This window comes from Castor canadensis, chromosome 6 (genome assembly GCF_047511655.1).
Source record: "Castor canadensis chromosome 6, mCasCan1.hap1v2, whole genome shotgun sequence".
Lineage (NCBI taxonomy): Eukaryota > Metazoa > Chordata > Mammalia > Rodentia > Castoridae > Castor > Castor canadensis.
In genome coordinates, this window is record NC_133391.1 from 142,932,875 (window position 1) to 142,949,351 (window position 16,477).

Consider the following 16,477-nt stretch of genomic DNA (forward strand, 5'->3'; position numbering starts at 1 on the left):
CCCACCTCCAGAAAGAGCTAGAAAACTTAACTTGCAATGCTTCATTAGTCTTGGCTGTCCATCTTGTTCCACTGAAATTGTCTTAAGGTAAATGCCTGAAACTCTTTTTATAGATTCTAATAGATTAGATAAAACAATTCACTGTGACCATATTCAAGGGTCAAAAGTCAAAGTTCACATTAGTTTTGTTAAACTGTAACCTGATGCCTTGCTCAATCCAGCATGTTGGTTCATCTTCAATACTACCCTTGAAGGAACATAGAGAGTAAATCCAAGAATTCTTAATCACACTTAAAAAATTGCCTTCATCCAACACTGAAAAGGAATTCAAAGAATTTAAATGCATCTTTCATTTTAGAGAAAAAAAGCTACAATAATTCAGATTAATTTAATGTGTGCTTTGTGTTATCTAAGTAAGTTGCATTTGATTTTATAAAAAAAAGTAATGTGTGAGACAAACTGACCTACAGGTGGGAGTGCTATCCACCCATGGGTGGTTCTTCTGGTTGATCAGGTTTCACAAGCACAGGTTGGCCATGGACCCTTTTCCACAGTGACTGCAACCTGGCCTTGCCTAACACATTCACTGATAAAGACACTGCTGAAATAATGTGTCTGATTTAAATAAGCGTTTTTGGCTGCTCAAAGTAGGAAGAACCACTGCTGCTTCCATAGTTCCCACTGTGTAGTTGTCTGTTGACAACATTTTTTTGAAAGTAGAGTTGGGGGATGGTAGCTGTGCCTAAAACCCTTAGATTATAGAAGTGCTGTGTCCTGCCTAAACCATGTTATATCCATCCATCCCAAAGTAGATTCTCAGAACAGGGTCAGAGGCAACTAAAACCTACTCAACAGATTGGTAAAAAGGTCCAAACATGAACCAGGCAGAAAGATCAGAGACTGGGCTACATAGAAAGACCCTGTCTCAAAATAAAACAAAGGCCAAACTTTAGAGGCTCAGGCAACAAAGTGTGGCATGGAAATTGGGAGGAGGCTATTTATGTCAGCAATGTCACAGATTGCTGACAATTTTTTATTTTATAAAAAAAACTTATTAGTGTATATTAATTGTACAAAAGGGTTTCACTGTGGTATTTCCGTATTTATGCAAAATATGTACTTTTATAAAATTCAACCCCATTACTCTTCCTTAAAAGGGGAGAGGCCTTTTTAAATAATTTCAGTGGGTTTTGATATTCTATTACCATACATGTATATGAAACACTTTGATCATATTCAACTGTCAATCACCCTTTCCTTTCAACCCTCAACTGGTTTCCACCCCCCAAATCACCCCGTTTTACACTCATATCATTCTTTTTTTTTTCTTTTTGAGACAGGGTCTCCCTATGCAGCCCAGACTGGCCTCCAATTTGTAGTCCTCCTGCCAAGGCCTTCAGAATACTGAGATCACAGGCATGTGTCAGCTGTTTACTGACAATTTCATCAAAGTTTTGGAGAAATTTAGAACAGAAAGACATGAAGTGTCTTGTTAGGTGATTGGCAAAGATTATGTTTCTTTCCCTCAGTCACCTTTGGGATAGCAGTATGCACAGCAAGACAGATACCATGCAGTGTCCAGAAAGTGGCCTAATTACACAGTGGGCATAGCATTTGTCAATCAATGTACAGAACTCTTTTTTAGTTAATAGACAAAAAATGTAGTTAGTTGAGAACATACATATGCCAGTAACTTGACGTAGACTACCTCAGTTTATCTTTCCAGTAATCCCACTAGATATTAGTATTACCATCCCTATCTTACCAATGTGAAAATTGAGTTCCAGGGAAGATGAGTATCTAAAGGGCTACAGATCATAAGAGGTAGAATTAGGACTTAACCCATGCAGTTTGACTCTAAAGTCTACACTATATCCACTATAATTATTTCCCAAAGTAAATCCCCCATTATTACCAATGGGTCCTGGGTAAAAATGTTATCTTTACTAAATCAGATTAATAACAAAAAAACTACCTGTTTCCAAAGCAAGGCAGGGCACAGAAGACAAGGTGATTTAGGTACCTCATCAAGATGCTGCCTGAAGGAGATTAAGATAATCAGTGAGATGCTTGTCAGGGGTCAGGCAAGAAAGGAGAGCACATGCAAAGGCTGGTCAGCAATGAGTCACATGCTGTGCTTGTGTAACTGGCAACAGATTGTCATAACTTGCTCTGATATACATGAGAAAATTCTGCTGCCCAGGTCTGTTTTGAGTTTGTTTGATTTTCTGAGACAGGATCTCACTATGAGTTTAAGGCTGGCCTTAAACCCATTATCCTCCTACCTCAGCCTCCCAAGTGCTGGGATTACAGGTGTAATCCAATGCGAACCACTGAAACCAGCTTTCAGATTTGATTAGATTGTGCTTTCAGTGTAAGATACTCAGAAGTTTGGAAGTTGGAGGTCTTCTCCTTTGGATAATGTCAAGTCACTAAAACACTCTAGGCTTGCTATGCATGTGTTCTGATTGTCAACATGAGGTTGTCATAGAAAAGGTGAGAAATTCACCATTTTCCTAGTCATCTCAGAGGAGCTCATGCAGCCAGGGGGCATTAAGTGTAATGAGCAAGTTATATTTAAAAGTCCACAATTTCCTTCCAAGGTACTAAACACAGCGAAGGATGACTTGTGCTCAATTTCCTACTGCTATATTCCTTTCTCCACTTAATTTCCAATATGTCAATATTGTCCTTTCTTCAGACTACATATCTGTGGTAAAGAAGAATGTATTTCTCAGTAAGTATATGTGCAATCAAGGTTCCAATTAAAGATTCACTTCTAAGTCTGGCACAGTGGTTCCCACCTATAGCCCCAGCTTCTCTGGAGATGGGAGGATGAGTTCACGGTCATCCTGGGCAATACAGTGAGACCCCTATCTCAAAAGAAATTGAAAAACAAAAAAGAGTTGACTTTCCTGGAGCAGGTAAGTTGATAACCTTAGAAAACTGCACTGATTAGATCAAAAAGAATTAACCTAGAAGGTAACACCCATGCACAGGAAATCAATGGGAGTCAACTCCCTGTATAGCCATCCTTATCTCAACCAGCAAAAACCCTTGTTCCTTCCTATTATTGCTTATACTCTCTCTGCAACAAAATTAGAAATAAGGGCAAAATAGTTTCTGCTGGGTATTGAGGGGGTAGGGGGGAGAGGAAGGGGGTGGAGTGGGTGGTAAGGGAGGGGGTGGGGGCAGGGGGGAGAAATGAACCAAGCCTTGTATGCACATATGAATAATAAAAGAAAAAAAAATAAATAAAAATAAAAATTCACTTACAAAAAAGAAAAGTAGGGAAAGGAGCTAAATTCTCCTTATCACTAAGAGGACAGATTTGTTTGTTTCACACTACTAAACATATATACGTACCATACATTCACATATATGCTATATGTATGAATGCACGAGCATCCCTTTGTGTCCATGGGGAATTGGTTACAGGACAGCCTATGGATACCAAAATCCAAGGATGTTGAAATCCCTTAATTAAAATAGTGTAGTATTTGCCTATAACCTATGCCCATTCTCCCACATGCTTTGAATCATCCCTACATTACTTATAACACCAAATACATTATAAATCCTACATTGGGCTGGGGACAAGCTCAGTGGTACGTGCTGCCTAACATACATGAAGCTTGGGTTCTATCCCCAACACTGCAAATAAAATAAATAAACACTAGGCAAATAGAGTTGCTATAATGTTTTGTTTGGGGAATAATGACAAGGGGAAAAGTCTCTATGTGTTCAGTACAGATCAATTTTTTAAGCTTTCAATCCCTGATGGTTGAATTGAAGACTGTACAACCCATAGACACTGACAGCTGACTGTTGATGCGTGTGTATCTATATACAAATATGCAAACATACACAGATATACACACGTACATATATCCATCTCATTTTTAAACTTTAGTCTTAAAAGCTAAAGGGAAATATTACCGTCATGTTCTGAATTCTGCATTTATGGTTAGCAATACCTAGTTGATAGGGTTACAAGGCTTAAATGGTGAAACATAACGTTCATAACACAGCCTAACCAAGGCAGGCACTTGCTCATGGCTCCACCTTCCTCACTTCTAGCAAATTAGAAATAGACACAAGGAATTTTGTATTGTATTTGTCTGAAATTTGCTAGGCAAAAGATAGAAGTCTGCTTAAAGAAAAAGGAACTTTTTTTTTTCATTATTAGTGTTTGCACTCAGGGCCTTACACTGGACAGACAGGCACTCTACCACTTGAGACATGCTACCGGCCCTTATGACTTCAGTTATTTTTCACAGAGCTTCTCACAGTTTATGCCTGGGCCAGCCTGGGCCAGAGTTCTCCTATTTATAAGCATCTGGGATAGCAGGCATACACCACCACGCCCAGCATGTTATTAATTGAAATGGGAATCTTGCTAATTGTTTGCCCTGCCTGACCTCAAACTGCCATCCTCTCGATCTCTGCTGAGTATGAGCCACCATGCCCAGCAAAAAGGAACTTTTTTGACTCTTGTATAAGGAACTTCAGAAATGACTGGACACAGGGCCTGAATTGAATTTAGTCAATCAGATCTTCCCTATTCCTTCTCCCTTTCACTCCTCTTCCTTCCTCTATGCTGTCTGGATGCTCCTGGAGCTTCTCCCCAGGAGTAGTGAGGGCAGTTGCCATCAGCTCTAGAATTAAACTTTGCATGCATGTCCAGGATATAATGGACATCCAGTATTTGTTTTATGAATTAATAGACTTAAATAAAATTGGTTTTGATTGCCAAACATGATTAATAGAATAAGTGTGTTCACATTGCTATGAACACATGAAAGTTTCTAACAAGTAAATTTGCAATTTGTGCAAAAGAAAAGTAGACATGTAGAGTTTAATGCATTAAAAGTTTGAAAAGGGTTAAGAGTAATGAAGTCAATCAGCTGCAGGGATATGTACCTGAGCTTTTGAGTTTGATGTAAAAAATGGTTTTTAGATTTTTGTATATGAACCACAACTTCATAAACTCACCAAAACCCAAAAGTTGAGTGGGAGTCAAACAAGTCACCTGTGACGACAGAGCACATTACAAAAACCAACCCCTTCCATAAATTCTTCTCTGGTATTGTTATCAGGACCATTGCTTTGGCAACGTAAGTAAACCCAAGAGGATTATTAATGGAACCTAGAAGCAGGTAGGAGGTTATTCATAACTTGTAGACACTGGGGTCAAGTGGGAAGAAGAAGGGAGGAGGACAAAGAAGATTAAAGGAGAGAGAAGTGATGATGGCCTGTTTGCCGTCATCATAACTGCATTCACTTATACAACAATGTGTTAGATACTCACACTCAAAACACTGCCAATGGATTTCCCATGTATAACTGGAAAAATAGCTGTAGTTGCACCCAGAAATGGGCCACTCTTGAGATACCCCTCAACCCTATCATCTGAGGAAAGTTTGTTCTAGGTCAGAGCCCTGTGCAAGGATTCAGTTGTGTATCTCCTAGACTGACTAAGACAGAGATATGGTGCCTCATTCTGACTCAGTTGCACCAATATGTCAAAATCCAAGTTAGCAAGCATAGATTTTGGGTTTTGTTAACTTTTAGCTATTTCACTTTGTATCTGGTTGCAAATTAAGGATAATAACCATACTTGCCTTGTAGGACTGCTATGAGAAATAATTTAATAAAGCCAATCACTAGCATACAGTAAACTCCTAATAAATGGTAGTTGTGACTATTACTGTGCTGTAACTAGGATCCTTAGAAGGCATTCTCTAATTTTGTTTAATTACTGTCTAACCATTATTGTAAATCTTTTTAGAACATGAACAACAAACTTAGGGTTTCACTTAAAGAATTTCGTTAGGGCTGGAGGAGTGACTCAGGTGGTAGAGAGCCTGCCTAGCAAGCCTGAGACCCTGAGTTCAAGCCTCAGTACTGCTAAAAAAAAAAAAAAAAAAGAATTTGATTAAAATATTTTAAACATTATGAGAGCACATATAAATGACTTAATACAAGGTCTTTACAAGTACTTTCCAAAACTGGATGACAGTAATGGGGGGAGAAAGAAAACTTGTTCAAATCATTTTATAGGCCCTACTGAATAACTTGACTGTTTCAGAAGAACAAGTTCTAGAAATCACATAAGATTGTTTGTCCGAAAGTCACTTGCATGCATTTCACTAGAAATTAATTTTCAATGCAATCCTATTAAAGTCAATAATGATAATGATCAGGGTATGTTATTTATGCTGCTGTAAGAAATAGCCAGAAAGTATAAAATGGTACTTACTTCTTGCAACATCCATTGTAAGTTGGCATACACAGAGGCAAGAAAGTGATGCATAGTCAGAGGCAGAAATTAGAGCAATATAGGGCTGAGGATGTGGCTTAGTGGTAGAGTCCATTGCCCTGGGTTCAAGCCCCACAACCCCCAAAAAAAAAGAAGAAGAAAAAGAGGGGGCGCTGAAATATAAGCCAAGAATTCCAAGTATTGCTGGCAACCACCAGAAGCAAGGAAAGAGGCAAGGAACAGATTTTTCCCTCAGGGTCTCCAAAACTGAGAATGAATTTTTTTGGGGGGAGGGGGGTTTAGGCTACCCAATTTTTAGTAATTTCTTATGATGCTATTGTTTTGCTGTCCCCTCAAAATATCTGTAATAACTTTAATTTCCACTTTTTCAGTCCTACCTTTCTGAGGGCTCTGCCCTCACAATGGATTAATATCATTGTTTGTGGATAGGCCAGTCACAGCAGAAGTGGTGTTGCTATAAAAGCAAGCTGCTCTTGCATCTGCTTTCTTGCTCCCACCTGCTTGTTCTCCCACCATGTGATGTCCTTCACCACTTTATGACACAGAAAGGATGCCCTCGCTAGATGCCAGTACCTTACTATTGGATTTCGTGGCCTCCAGAACTGTGAGAAATAAATGTCTTTTCTTTATAAACTACCACAATGTCATATTCTGTTACAACAGCACAGAATAGGCTAAGACATATAATAATTATAACAAACCTAAGAAGCTAATATGGATGTCAACAGGGCAGTGGAATGAAAAATTAAAGTTCTAGACCAAAGACATGACCCATGTGGAAGGCCAGTTCTAATGCTAGAGCATCATTTGTCTTACCTATAACATGAGGATAATTTTATTTTTAGTGCCAACTTATAGGAACATATGAAAATTAAATCTTTCTAAGCACATTCAAAAATGTGTTCAGTTGAACTTTAAGTCTATAAAGACAGATTCTGTGGTAAAGTAGGTTTGGAAAATCCTGTATGTGTGAGTTCTCTACAGAAGATTCACAATCTAGGTTGTGACGTAAAAGTCACAGAGAACACCTGGAATTTGGAATCTATTTAGACTTGCTTTACCTAGTTTTCTCTGAATGTTTTTGTTCATGGATATTTCCTTTGAGAATATCTAACTAATATCTTGCAGCTGCTTGTGTTCCTTTGGAATACAGCTTAGAAAACAGTTATACCATTATGAGACACTCTGGTTCTTGGGGATATACACTAAAGAATTACTTATGTAGCAAAAAAAGGGGAAAAATTAGGAAAACTGCAGCAATCCTCCACATGTACTCATGGCGGCATCCCCACTCTTATATTTCACCCATATGGCTTCTGCTGGAGGGAAATGGAGGAAGAATGTTATTGGAGTAACAGGTTTTATAAAATGTGCACTCTAGCTCCAGGTTCAGGAGCCTCCAAAAGGAAGAAAAAGAAAAATGGTAAGACTCCTCTGTGTTCTGAGCCCTTGGACAGACAATTTCACAAACACCATCTCATTTCATTGAAATTCTCACTTCATTTCTTAATGCTTGTATCTGAAAACTTACATGTGAAAATATATTCATACATAAAAATATTTCATAATAACAACTTAAAATTATTTTCTAACTCTTATATTGTCAATAAAACTTAAAATAAGTATTTAACAGCTTCATCCAGGAACCCAGATCATATGTATTTTATATCAGAAAACTAGAAAGTCTCAGATTACCATGAAGTGTTAAGGATCCTAAACACTCCAAGTGACGTGTTAATTCGTCCATTGTTCCAGCTATGGGAATACAGTGCAAATACAATAAATATAGTCCCTAACCTCCTGGAGCTTGTGTTCTAGAGGAAGGAGACTCAGTTCAAAAAAATGTGTATTACTACTTAGAAGGTAAATGTTAATGAAGAAAAATTAATCAAGATGGCAGAATAAAAAGGGAAGCGAGTTTGCAATTTCATATTCATGGTGAGAGAGGGCCTCACTGAGCATGAGCTATTGAGCAGGCCTGATGAATTTGGAACAGTCAGTCCACCTGGAGGAAGGGAGAAGAGTACCAAGCTGAGGAAATAGCAAATGGAACAGACAGGACAGTCCTCAGCAAAGTCATGAGACAGCAAGGAAGCTGTGCCAGTGTGGCTGGAACATAGTGATCAGGACGGAGAAGCAAGAGATGATGAGGTCAGGCCATCTTGAGGGTGGGACAGAGGGCAGAGATCACATAAAAACATCAGAGGACATAGTGAGAGTGAGTCGGACAGAGTGAGTTGAGAAGCACTGTAGGGTTTTGAACAAAGAAGCGATGTGATCTGAATGATCTGATTTATGTTTGCAACCATCTATATGGAGACCAACTGTGCAGTGGGAATGAGAAAACTATAGGTCATTAAGACTTGTAATCCAAATTACTCCAGTTGAGAGGTGATAGTGGCTCAGACCGGGGCTGTAGTTGCAGAGGTGGTGAAATGAGTGAATGTGTTTTGAAGGTAGAGCTGACAAGGTTGGTTGGTGGGTACAAGTCTGCCTGACTTCAAAGCATATAAGACAAAGAGAGGCACCAAAGATGCATACAAGGCTTAAATCTAGGTACCTAGAAAGATACTCAAATGACATTAGATGAAATGGAATGATTAGGTAGTAGCCAGCTTTTGGAGGGGGGGATTAGTAAGCTGTGGTGTCTCATGCAGCTACTCAGGAGGCAGAGATCTGCAGGATCATGGTCAGAGGACAGCCTAGGCAAAAAGTCAGTAAGACCCTATCTTAAATAAGCTGTGCATGGGGCACAGGTCTGTGATCATAGCTATGTGGGAAGATAAAGGTAGGAGGATCTCTGTCTCAGGCCAGCCTGGGGCAAAAACACAAGACCTTATCCAAAAAACAACTAAGGCAAAAAAGGAATAGGGGAATGGCTGAAATGATAGAGTACCTGCCTAGCAATGTGAGACCCTGAGTTCAAAAGTTCAAACACCAATACCACCACAAAAAGGAGTGTGGTCATGATGTCTTCTACTTATAAATGATACTTAAATTCATTATGTTCAATAAGATCATTCCAGAACTGAGTTCAGACAGAGAGGACTAAAGGGCAGAAGGTCTTGGATATACAAATGTTTAGAAACCCCTTATTATACACTGGCCATTTTATTCTTGGGATTGATCATTTAGGCAACACGGCTGGAAAGTGAGCAAGCCCAGATGCCTTATCACAGGCAGGGTGTCCCTTCCTCGCCTCACATACTTATTCTCTGGCATAAGGAGGCATGTCAGCACAGCATCAGGAAACTCCGCCTTAGCCTCCTGAAGAAGAAGACTCTAGTGTACCCTGGTGAATTGGCAACACAATTTTAATCACATTGATTCTACCAGGCATATAGACCACATACTCTTTTGGGTTCTTAGGATACAGAAATATCATGATACAGCTTCGAGATCACAAACATTATATATCAGGTTTTATTTAAGATCTGTTGTCATTAAGTGCTACAGGCCCTTTGCTAATCATGCCTCTCCATATCCACTTTCTGTCCTGTCCCCTGCTCCCTTCTGTGCCGAGAGATACGGATATGTATGGCTACATCAAGTGGTTCCATTATTCCCTGTTCCACACAACTCTCACCTTCCAAATTCTAGTCAGCACCCTGTCTGCCCATCCCTTCCCAGCTTAGAGGGGAGAGGGATGGAGACAGCCTTCTGTTAACAGCCCAATGACACAACACTAGTCATCTTGTTTTCTCTACCACCCACTCATAACTTTGTGTCCTGGCCTTCTTAAAGTCTCCTCAAATTACCCAATTTAAGAGTCTTACCATTTTTTCTTTTAGGAAGTCTGAGTAGCACAGATTTAAAATATTGTCATGTTAGCCCTACCCTGCACCATGAAGTAATGATGTGGGTGTAAATCCCATTTTACAAATAAAAGGTGATTTGCCTGAATTCACACAACAAGAGCCAGTCAGGATTTAAAACCAGGCTTATCTTATAACAAAGCCTATACTCTCAACCATTTCGCTACACTGCAAAATGAAGACAACTGTAATTAATTATTGGACTGAGGATGTAACTCAGTGGTATAGTGCTCACCTAGTATGGTAAGGTCCTGGGTTCCATCCCTAGCACTGAAAAAATAAAATACTAAATGTTAATCACTAGATGCCAATTCTTGGGTCCAACATTCTTGGGAATAAAGACAAGGGTTAAAAGAAAAGGAACATAATTAGTGTCAAAGTCTTAGCTGTGCATATGGTTCTGCAGATTTAAGGAATGGCATTAAAATGCCATAAACATCATATCCACAGAATAAAGTTTTTAAAGCTGTTTGTTTTTGTTTTCTGATTTTAAAGAAAAGAGAGCTGTACCTTTAAGAGCTCCTTCATGGGGACTCCATTTCAGAAGCTTGCAGTTTAGAGAAATCAGTAAGCCAAATACCAAGGCATGTTGAGGTCTTATGGAGAGGCAGTCGACATTTAGAAGCCTAAACACGGAGTCAGGGATGAGGCCACTAGTAGTCACTAGATTTCACACGAAGGAGAAAAAAGGCCAGGAGTTGTGACTGCTGACTTCTGTGGGCTGTGGGGGCACATGTCCTTTCCTAACATCAGTCCCCAAGATTAGTTCCCATTTTGTTTCATAGTAAGGAGTTTCAAAGTTTTCCTCATCCCATAGGATTCTTTATCCATCCCTAAAGGACTGCCAAAAAACCAGATGGATGGTCCCCAGGATCCCACTCTACTTTTATCCTGGTTTATTCATTTTTACCTGTTGAAATACTTACTACGAATAGATTGAAATGTTTAGTTCATCAAAAGGGATTTTGCTAAAAAAGTAAAAAGAAGAAGATGCAGAATAACAACAATGACAACTGATATACTCACCCTATAAGTCAAGGTGATCCTTTTCTGTTGAAATGTCCCTGTACAATGTGGAATAAAAGCACAAATAGCAAAGCATTCGAGGTACAGCTCTTTAGTAAAAGTGAAGCTCTAGGGAATGGAAGTCCCAAATCCAAAGTATTATGGGGAATAGAAGTGGGGAAGCCTAGGGCAGGTTAGAAATAAAAAAGAGATGAGGAAGATGGGGGAAGGTTAAACCCTAAGGAGGTGACATGTTAGGCACAGTACTTAGTAGTATAAGAAGTATAAAAACAAGGACAATTGTCCAGAAGATTCTAAAAGGAGCAGAGAACTTTGGAAGATGATACATAATGTTAAGTGGAAGAGTCAACTGATGCCATTCAAAAACAACAGGTGTTGAATAGAGATACCTAAAATGAAGATGCAAATTTCCAAGGAAGTCAAGCAGGACAGGGTCCATGACTTTGGGCCTCTCACCAATTTCAAGGGCATAGATTCCCAAATGAAAAGGAAAATTTGTGAGAAAGTTTGAGTTGGAGAAAGGTAGACTGTAAGTTCTATCTCTAACTTAAGACAGAGGTGATCCATGGCTCCTCCCTTTGAGTCTAGTAAGAGAGGTTTCCATGAACCTGCTTTTGATATGTGGAGTTCAGAAAGTTCCTTGGACAAATAACAAAGCAAGATACCCTCTCAGGTACCATGGGAATGAGAGAGTGGTCAGGAAGAAATAACTTCATCCTCTTAAACTACAAATCAAGATCTATGGTACCAGTGATCAAGCAGAAATTCTCAAGAAGGAATGCCTTTCTAGGGCCATTTTATATGGGATCCCAAAGAGGATCAGAAAGGTGCAATTTTAATATTTCCATGGGTCAATGTAAGAATATATTTAATTTAAATTTTTTTTTATAAAAAGAAAAGCACTTCTGTGGGCATGAGGGGATTCATTAGACCCTGTACATGTAAAGTAAAGCACCAAAAAAATGAGAAGCTGAGGGAGGATAAGAACAGCAAGCAGGGCTGCAAGTAGTGTTTCCTGATACTGTCAAAGGGCAGCCAGACTGGGATCCTAGAAGAATATCTGTGAAGCTTTGAGAGCAAGAATTCAACCATGGGCATGATAATTAGGCAGGGTTTTCCTTTCCTCGTGTCTGACTTCCCTCTCCATTCCTCAGCCCCAGAATCAGAAAGCTATTGAGTATCAAAAAGGTAAGCAAGAAAAGAAGAAACTGATAACACCCCTTCCCCAGAAGTACATGAGTCCAGTGCCAACTCTGGCCAGAGGAAGGTAAGTCTCATTTCTGAGTGCCAGTTGCACTACAATTCATATATTATGACTGAACTTCATAATTTCTGAAATAAGACTGTATTTTGCCTGTTAAGGGATTTGGGTCTTGGGTCTCTTTTATAACCTAAGAACAATCAGAAATGCCATGTTGCCTGTTAGAGGTTTCTTCAAAAGACAGAAGGAAAAAAAAAGAAAGAAAAGCAAATTTTTCCCCAGTAAATGTCTTAATAGTGGCAGTGAAGAGAAAGTTCCTTTTTTTTTTTTATTATAGACTCATTAGCTAGGTTTGTTTATTAAACTAGTGAAAAGGGCTCTCAGGATAAATAGTTGATCCCAAGCCCCACCACATTCTCCAAGGTATGTGTTGACCCCAAGCTGAAGAGTAAAATCCCACACACTGTCATCAGGAGACAGTGATAAGCTAAACGGACTGTCGAGGGTTCAGCTGTATGGTGACTTATTTGTGTCTTTTAGTCTTTCAGTGCAGAAGATTCTTGCAGATGGCGTTCAATCTGAAAAGTCCTTTGATAGCACCACAAGCCAACATTCTACTCACACCCACAGAAGTAGAAAAAGTTCTATCTTGAGTATTCATATCATATTTATATTTTTAAGGGGGTCTAGAGGAAAAGGTGGCTGCTTTATTTGAAATAAGGAGGTAATGTTTTGCTTACTCTTATCATAAAAATCCTTCTGTTTCTGTATTTGGTTTTAGGGGATGGGGAGTAGTTTGAGATTCCTTCCAAAATATCAACTATTTGTTTTAGTCTGTCCTTAGTTTCTTCCATTAGCAAGCACTTTCACAACCTCTCTCTAATGGGAAACATAGTCACAAGCAAGAAAACAAAATTAATTTCTTAGGAGAAAATTTAAAAATGTATGCATTCATAAGACCAAAAGAATGGGCATAATTTAAGACTGTAAGATTAACACCATGCCATCAATTACAGTCAGCAGGAAATGGAATGGAATAATGGTCAAGGATTTTGGGAACAAACATATGAGAGCCTTGTTTTCCTCACATCTTAGGAAGTATTTCTAATGAGCTGTTTTATTCATAAAGTATTTCAGAATATTTTATCAGAACAGTAAATAGTAGTTACCAAAAACTAGAGTGTAGATAGTGCATTTTTAGGTTCAACAAAAACGGGGTGGCACTGGCTGTTGACATCTCAGATTTTCACCTTCTCATGGGAAACACTATGGAGCACTTACTTACTCACACACTTAACAAATAATGTTAAAGTCACATGATGGTTTAGAAGACAGGCTTTGGCTATATCCCATTACTAGCTGAGTGATAGTAACAGAGTCTCTTAAATGTGTCTGAGTTTCAGTAGTTTACTTTAAAACAGGAATGATAACAATCTTAACCTCATGTGATTTTTGTGATGACCATGAAAAAGACCCACTCATATTTCATGCTTCATAACTGGCCAATGACCCCTGGTACTGTGCTTTCACCACCATATTCCCACAGTGCTGCTCACAGCCAATGACCAAGCACAGCAGGGAGACCAAAGCATGCTGCTCCTCCCTATAAGATATAGAACACCCCCAAAAGAAGGCTTTGGTTTGAAGACTCCACGTGGCTTGGCTAGAGGCTTGTTCAACCTAGTTCTCTCTCTTTTTTTTTTTATTTTATTATTCATATGTCCATATAAGGCGTGGGTCATTTCTCCCCCCTGCCCCCACCCCCTCCCTTACCACCCACTCTGCCCTGTCCCTCTCCCCCCCACCCCCTCAATACCCAGCAGAAACTATTTTGCCCTTATTTCTAATTTTGTTGTAGAGAGAGTATAAGCAATAATAGGAAGGAACAAGGGTTTTTACTGGTTGAGATAAGGATAGCTATACAGGGCATTGACTCACATTGATTTCCTGTGCGTGGGTGTTACCTTCTAGGTTAATTCTTTTTGATCTCACCTTTTCTCTAGTTCCTGGTCCCCTTTTCCTATTGGCCTCAGTTGCTTTTAAGATATCTGCTTTAGTTTCTCTGCATTAAGGGCAACAAATGCTAGCTAATTTTTTAGGTGTCTTTACCTATCCTCACCCCTCCCTTGCGTGCTCTCGCTTTTATCACGTGCTCAAAGTCCAATCCCATTGTTGTGTTTGCCCTTGAGCTAACGTCCACATATGAGGGAGAACATACGATTTTTAGTCTTTTGGGCCAGGCTAACCTCACTCAGAATGATGTTCTCCAATTCCATCCATTTAGCAGCAAATGATAACATTTCGTTCTTCTTCATGGCTGCATAAAATTCTATTGTGTATAGATGCCACATTTTCTTAATCCATTCGTCAGTGGTGGGGTATCTTGGCTGTTTCCATAACTTGGCTATTGTGAATAGTGCTGCAATAAACATGGGTGTGCAGGTGCCTCTGGAGTAAACCTGTGTCACAGTCTTTTGGGTATATCCCCAAGAGTGGTATTGCTGGATCAAATGGTAGATCAATGCTTAGCTTTTTAAGTAGCCTCCAAATTTTTTTTCCAGAGTGGTTGTACTAGTTTACATTCCCACCAACAGTGTAAGAGGGTTCCTTTTTCCCTGAATCCTCGCCAACACCTGTTGTTGGTGGTGTTGCTGATGATGGCTATTCTAACAGGGGTGAGGTGGAATCTTAGTGTGGTTTTAATTTGCATTTCCTTTATTGCTAGAGATAGTGAGCATTTTTTCATGTGTTTTTTGGCCATTTGAATTTCTTCTTTTAGGAAAGTTCTGTTTAGTTCACTTGCCCATTTCTTTATTGGTTCATTAGTTTTGGGAGAATTTAGTTTTTTAAGTTCCCTATATATTCTAGTTATCAGTTCTTTGTGTGATATGTAGCTGGCAAATATTTTCTCCCACTCTGTGATGTTCTCTTCAGTTTAGAGACCATTTCTTTTGATGAGCAGAAGCTTTTTAGTTTTATGAGGTCCCATTTATCTATGCTATCTCTTAGTTGCTGTGCTGCTGGGGTTCTGTTGAGAAAGTTCTTACCTATACCTACTAACTCCAGAGTATTTCCTACTCTTTCCTGTAGCAACTTTAGAGTTTGTGGTCTGATATTAAGATCCTTGATCCATTTTGAGTTAATATTGGTATAGGTGATATACGTGGATCTAGTTTCAGTATTTTGCAGACTGCTAAGCAGTTTTCCCAGCAGTTTTTGTTGAAGAGGCTGTTATTTCTCCATTGTATATTTTAAGCTCCTTTGTCAAAGACAAGTTGGTTATAGTTGTGTGGCTTCATATCTGGGTCCTCTATTCTGTTCCACTGGTCTTCATGTCTGTTTTTGTGCCAGTACCATGCTGTTTTTATTGTTGTTGCTTTGTAATATAGTTTGAAGTCAGGTATCGTGATACCTCCAGCATTGTTCTTTTGACTAAGTATTGCCTTGGCTATTTGTGGCCTCTTGTGTTTCCATATAAATTTCACAGTAGATTTTTCAATCTCTTTAATGAATGCCATTGGAATTTTGATGGGAATTGCATTAAACATGTAGATTACTTTTGGGAGTATAGACATTTTTACTATGTTGATTCTACCAATCCATGAGCATGGGAGATCTCTCCACTTTCTATAGTCTTCCTCAGTCTCTTTCTTCAGAAGTTCATAGTTTTCCTTGTAGAGGTCTTTCACATCTTTTGTTAGGTTTACACCTAGGTATTTGATTTTTTTTTGAGGCTAATGTAAATGGAATTGTTTTCATACATTCTTTTTCAGTTTGCTCATTGTTAGTGTATAGAAATGCTAATGATTTTTCTATGTTGATTTTATATCCTGCTACCTTGCTGTAGCTATTGATGATGTCTAGGAGCTTCTGAGTTGAGTTTTTTGGGTCTTTAAGGTATAGGATCATGTCGTCTGCAAATAGGGATATTTTGACAGTTTCTTTACCTATTTTTATTCCTTTTATTCCTTCTTCTTGCCTAATTGCTCTGGCTAGGAATTCCAGTACTATGTTGAATAGGAGTGGAGATAGTGGGCATCCTTGTCTGGTTCTTATTTTTAGAGGGAATGGTTTCAGTTTTTCTCCATTAAGTATAATTCTGGCTGTAGGTTTGTCATATATATCTTTTATAATGTTGAGGTACTTTCCTTC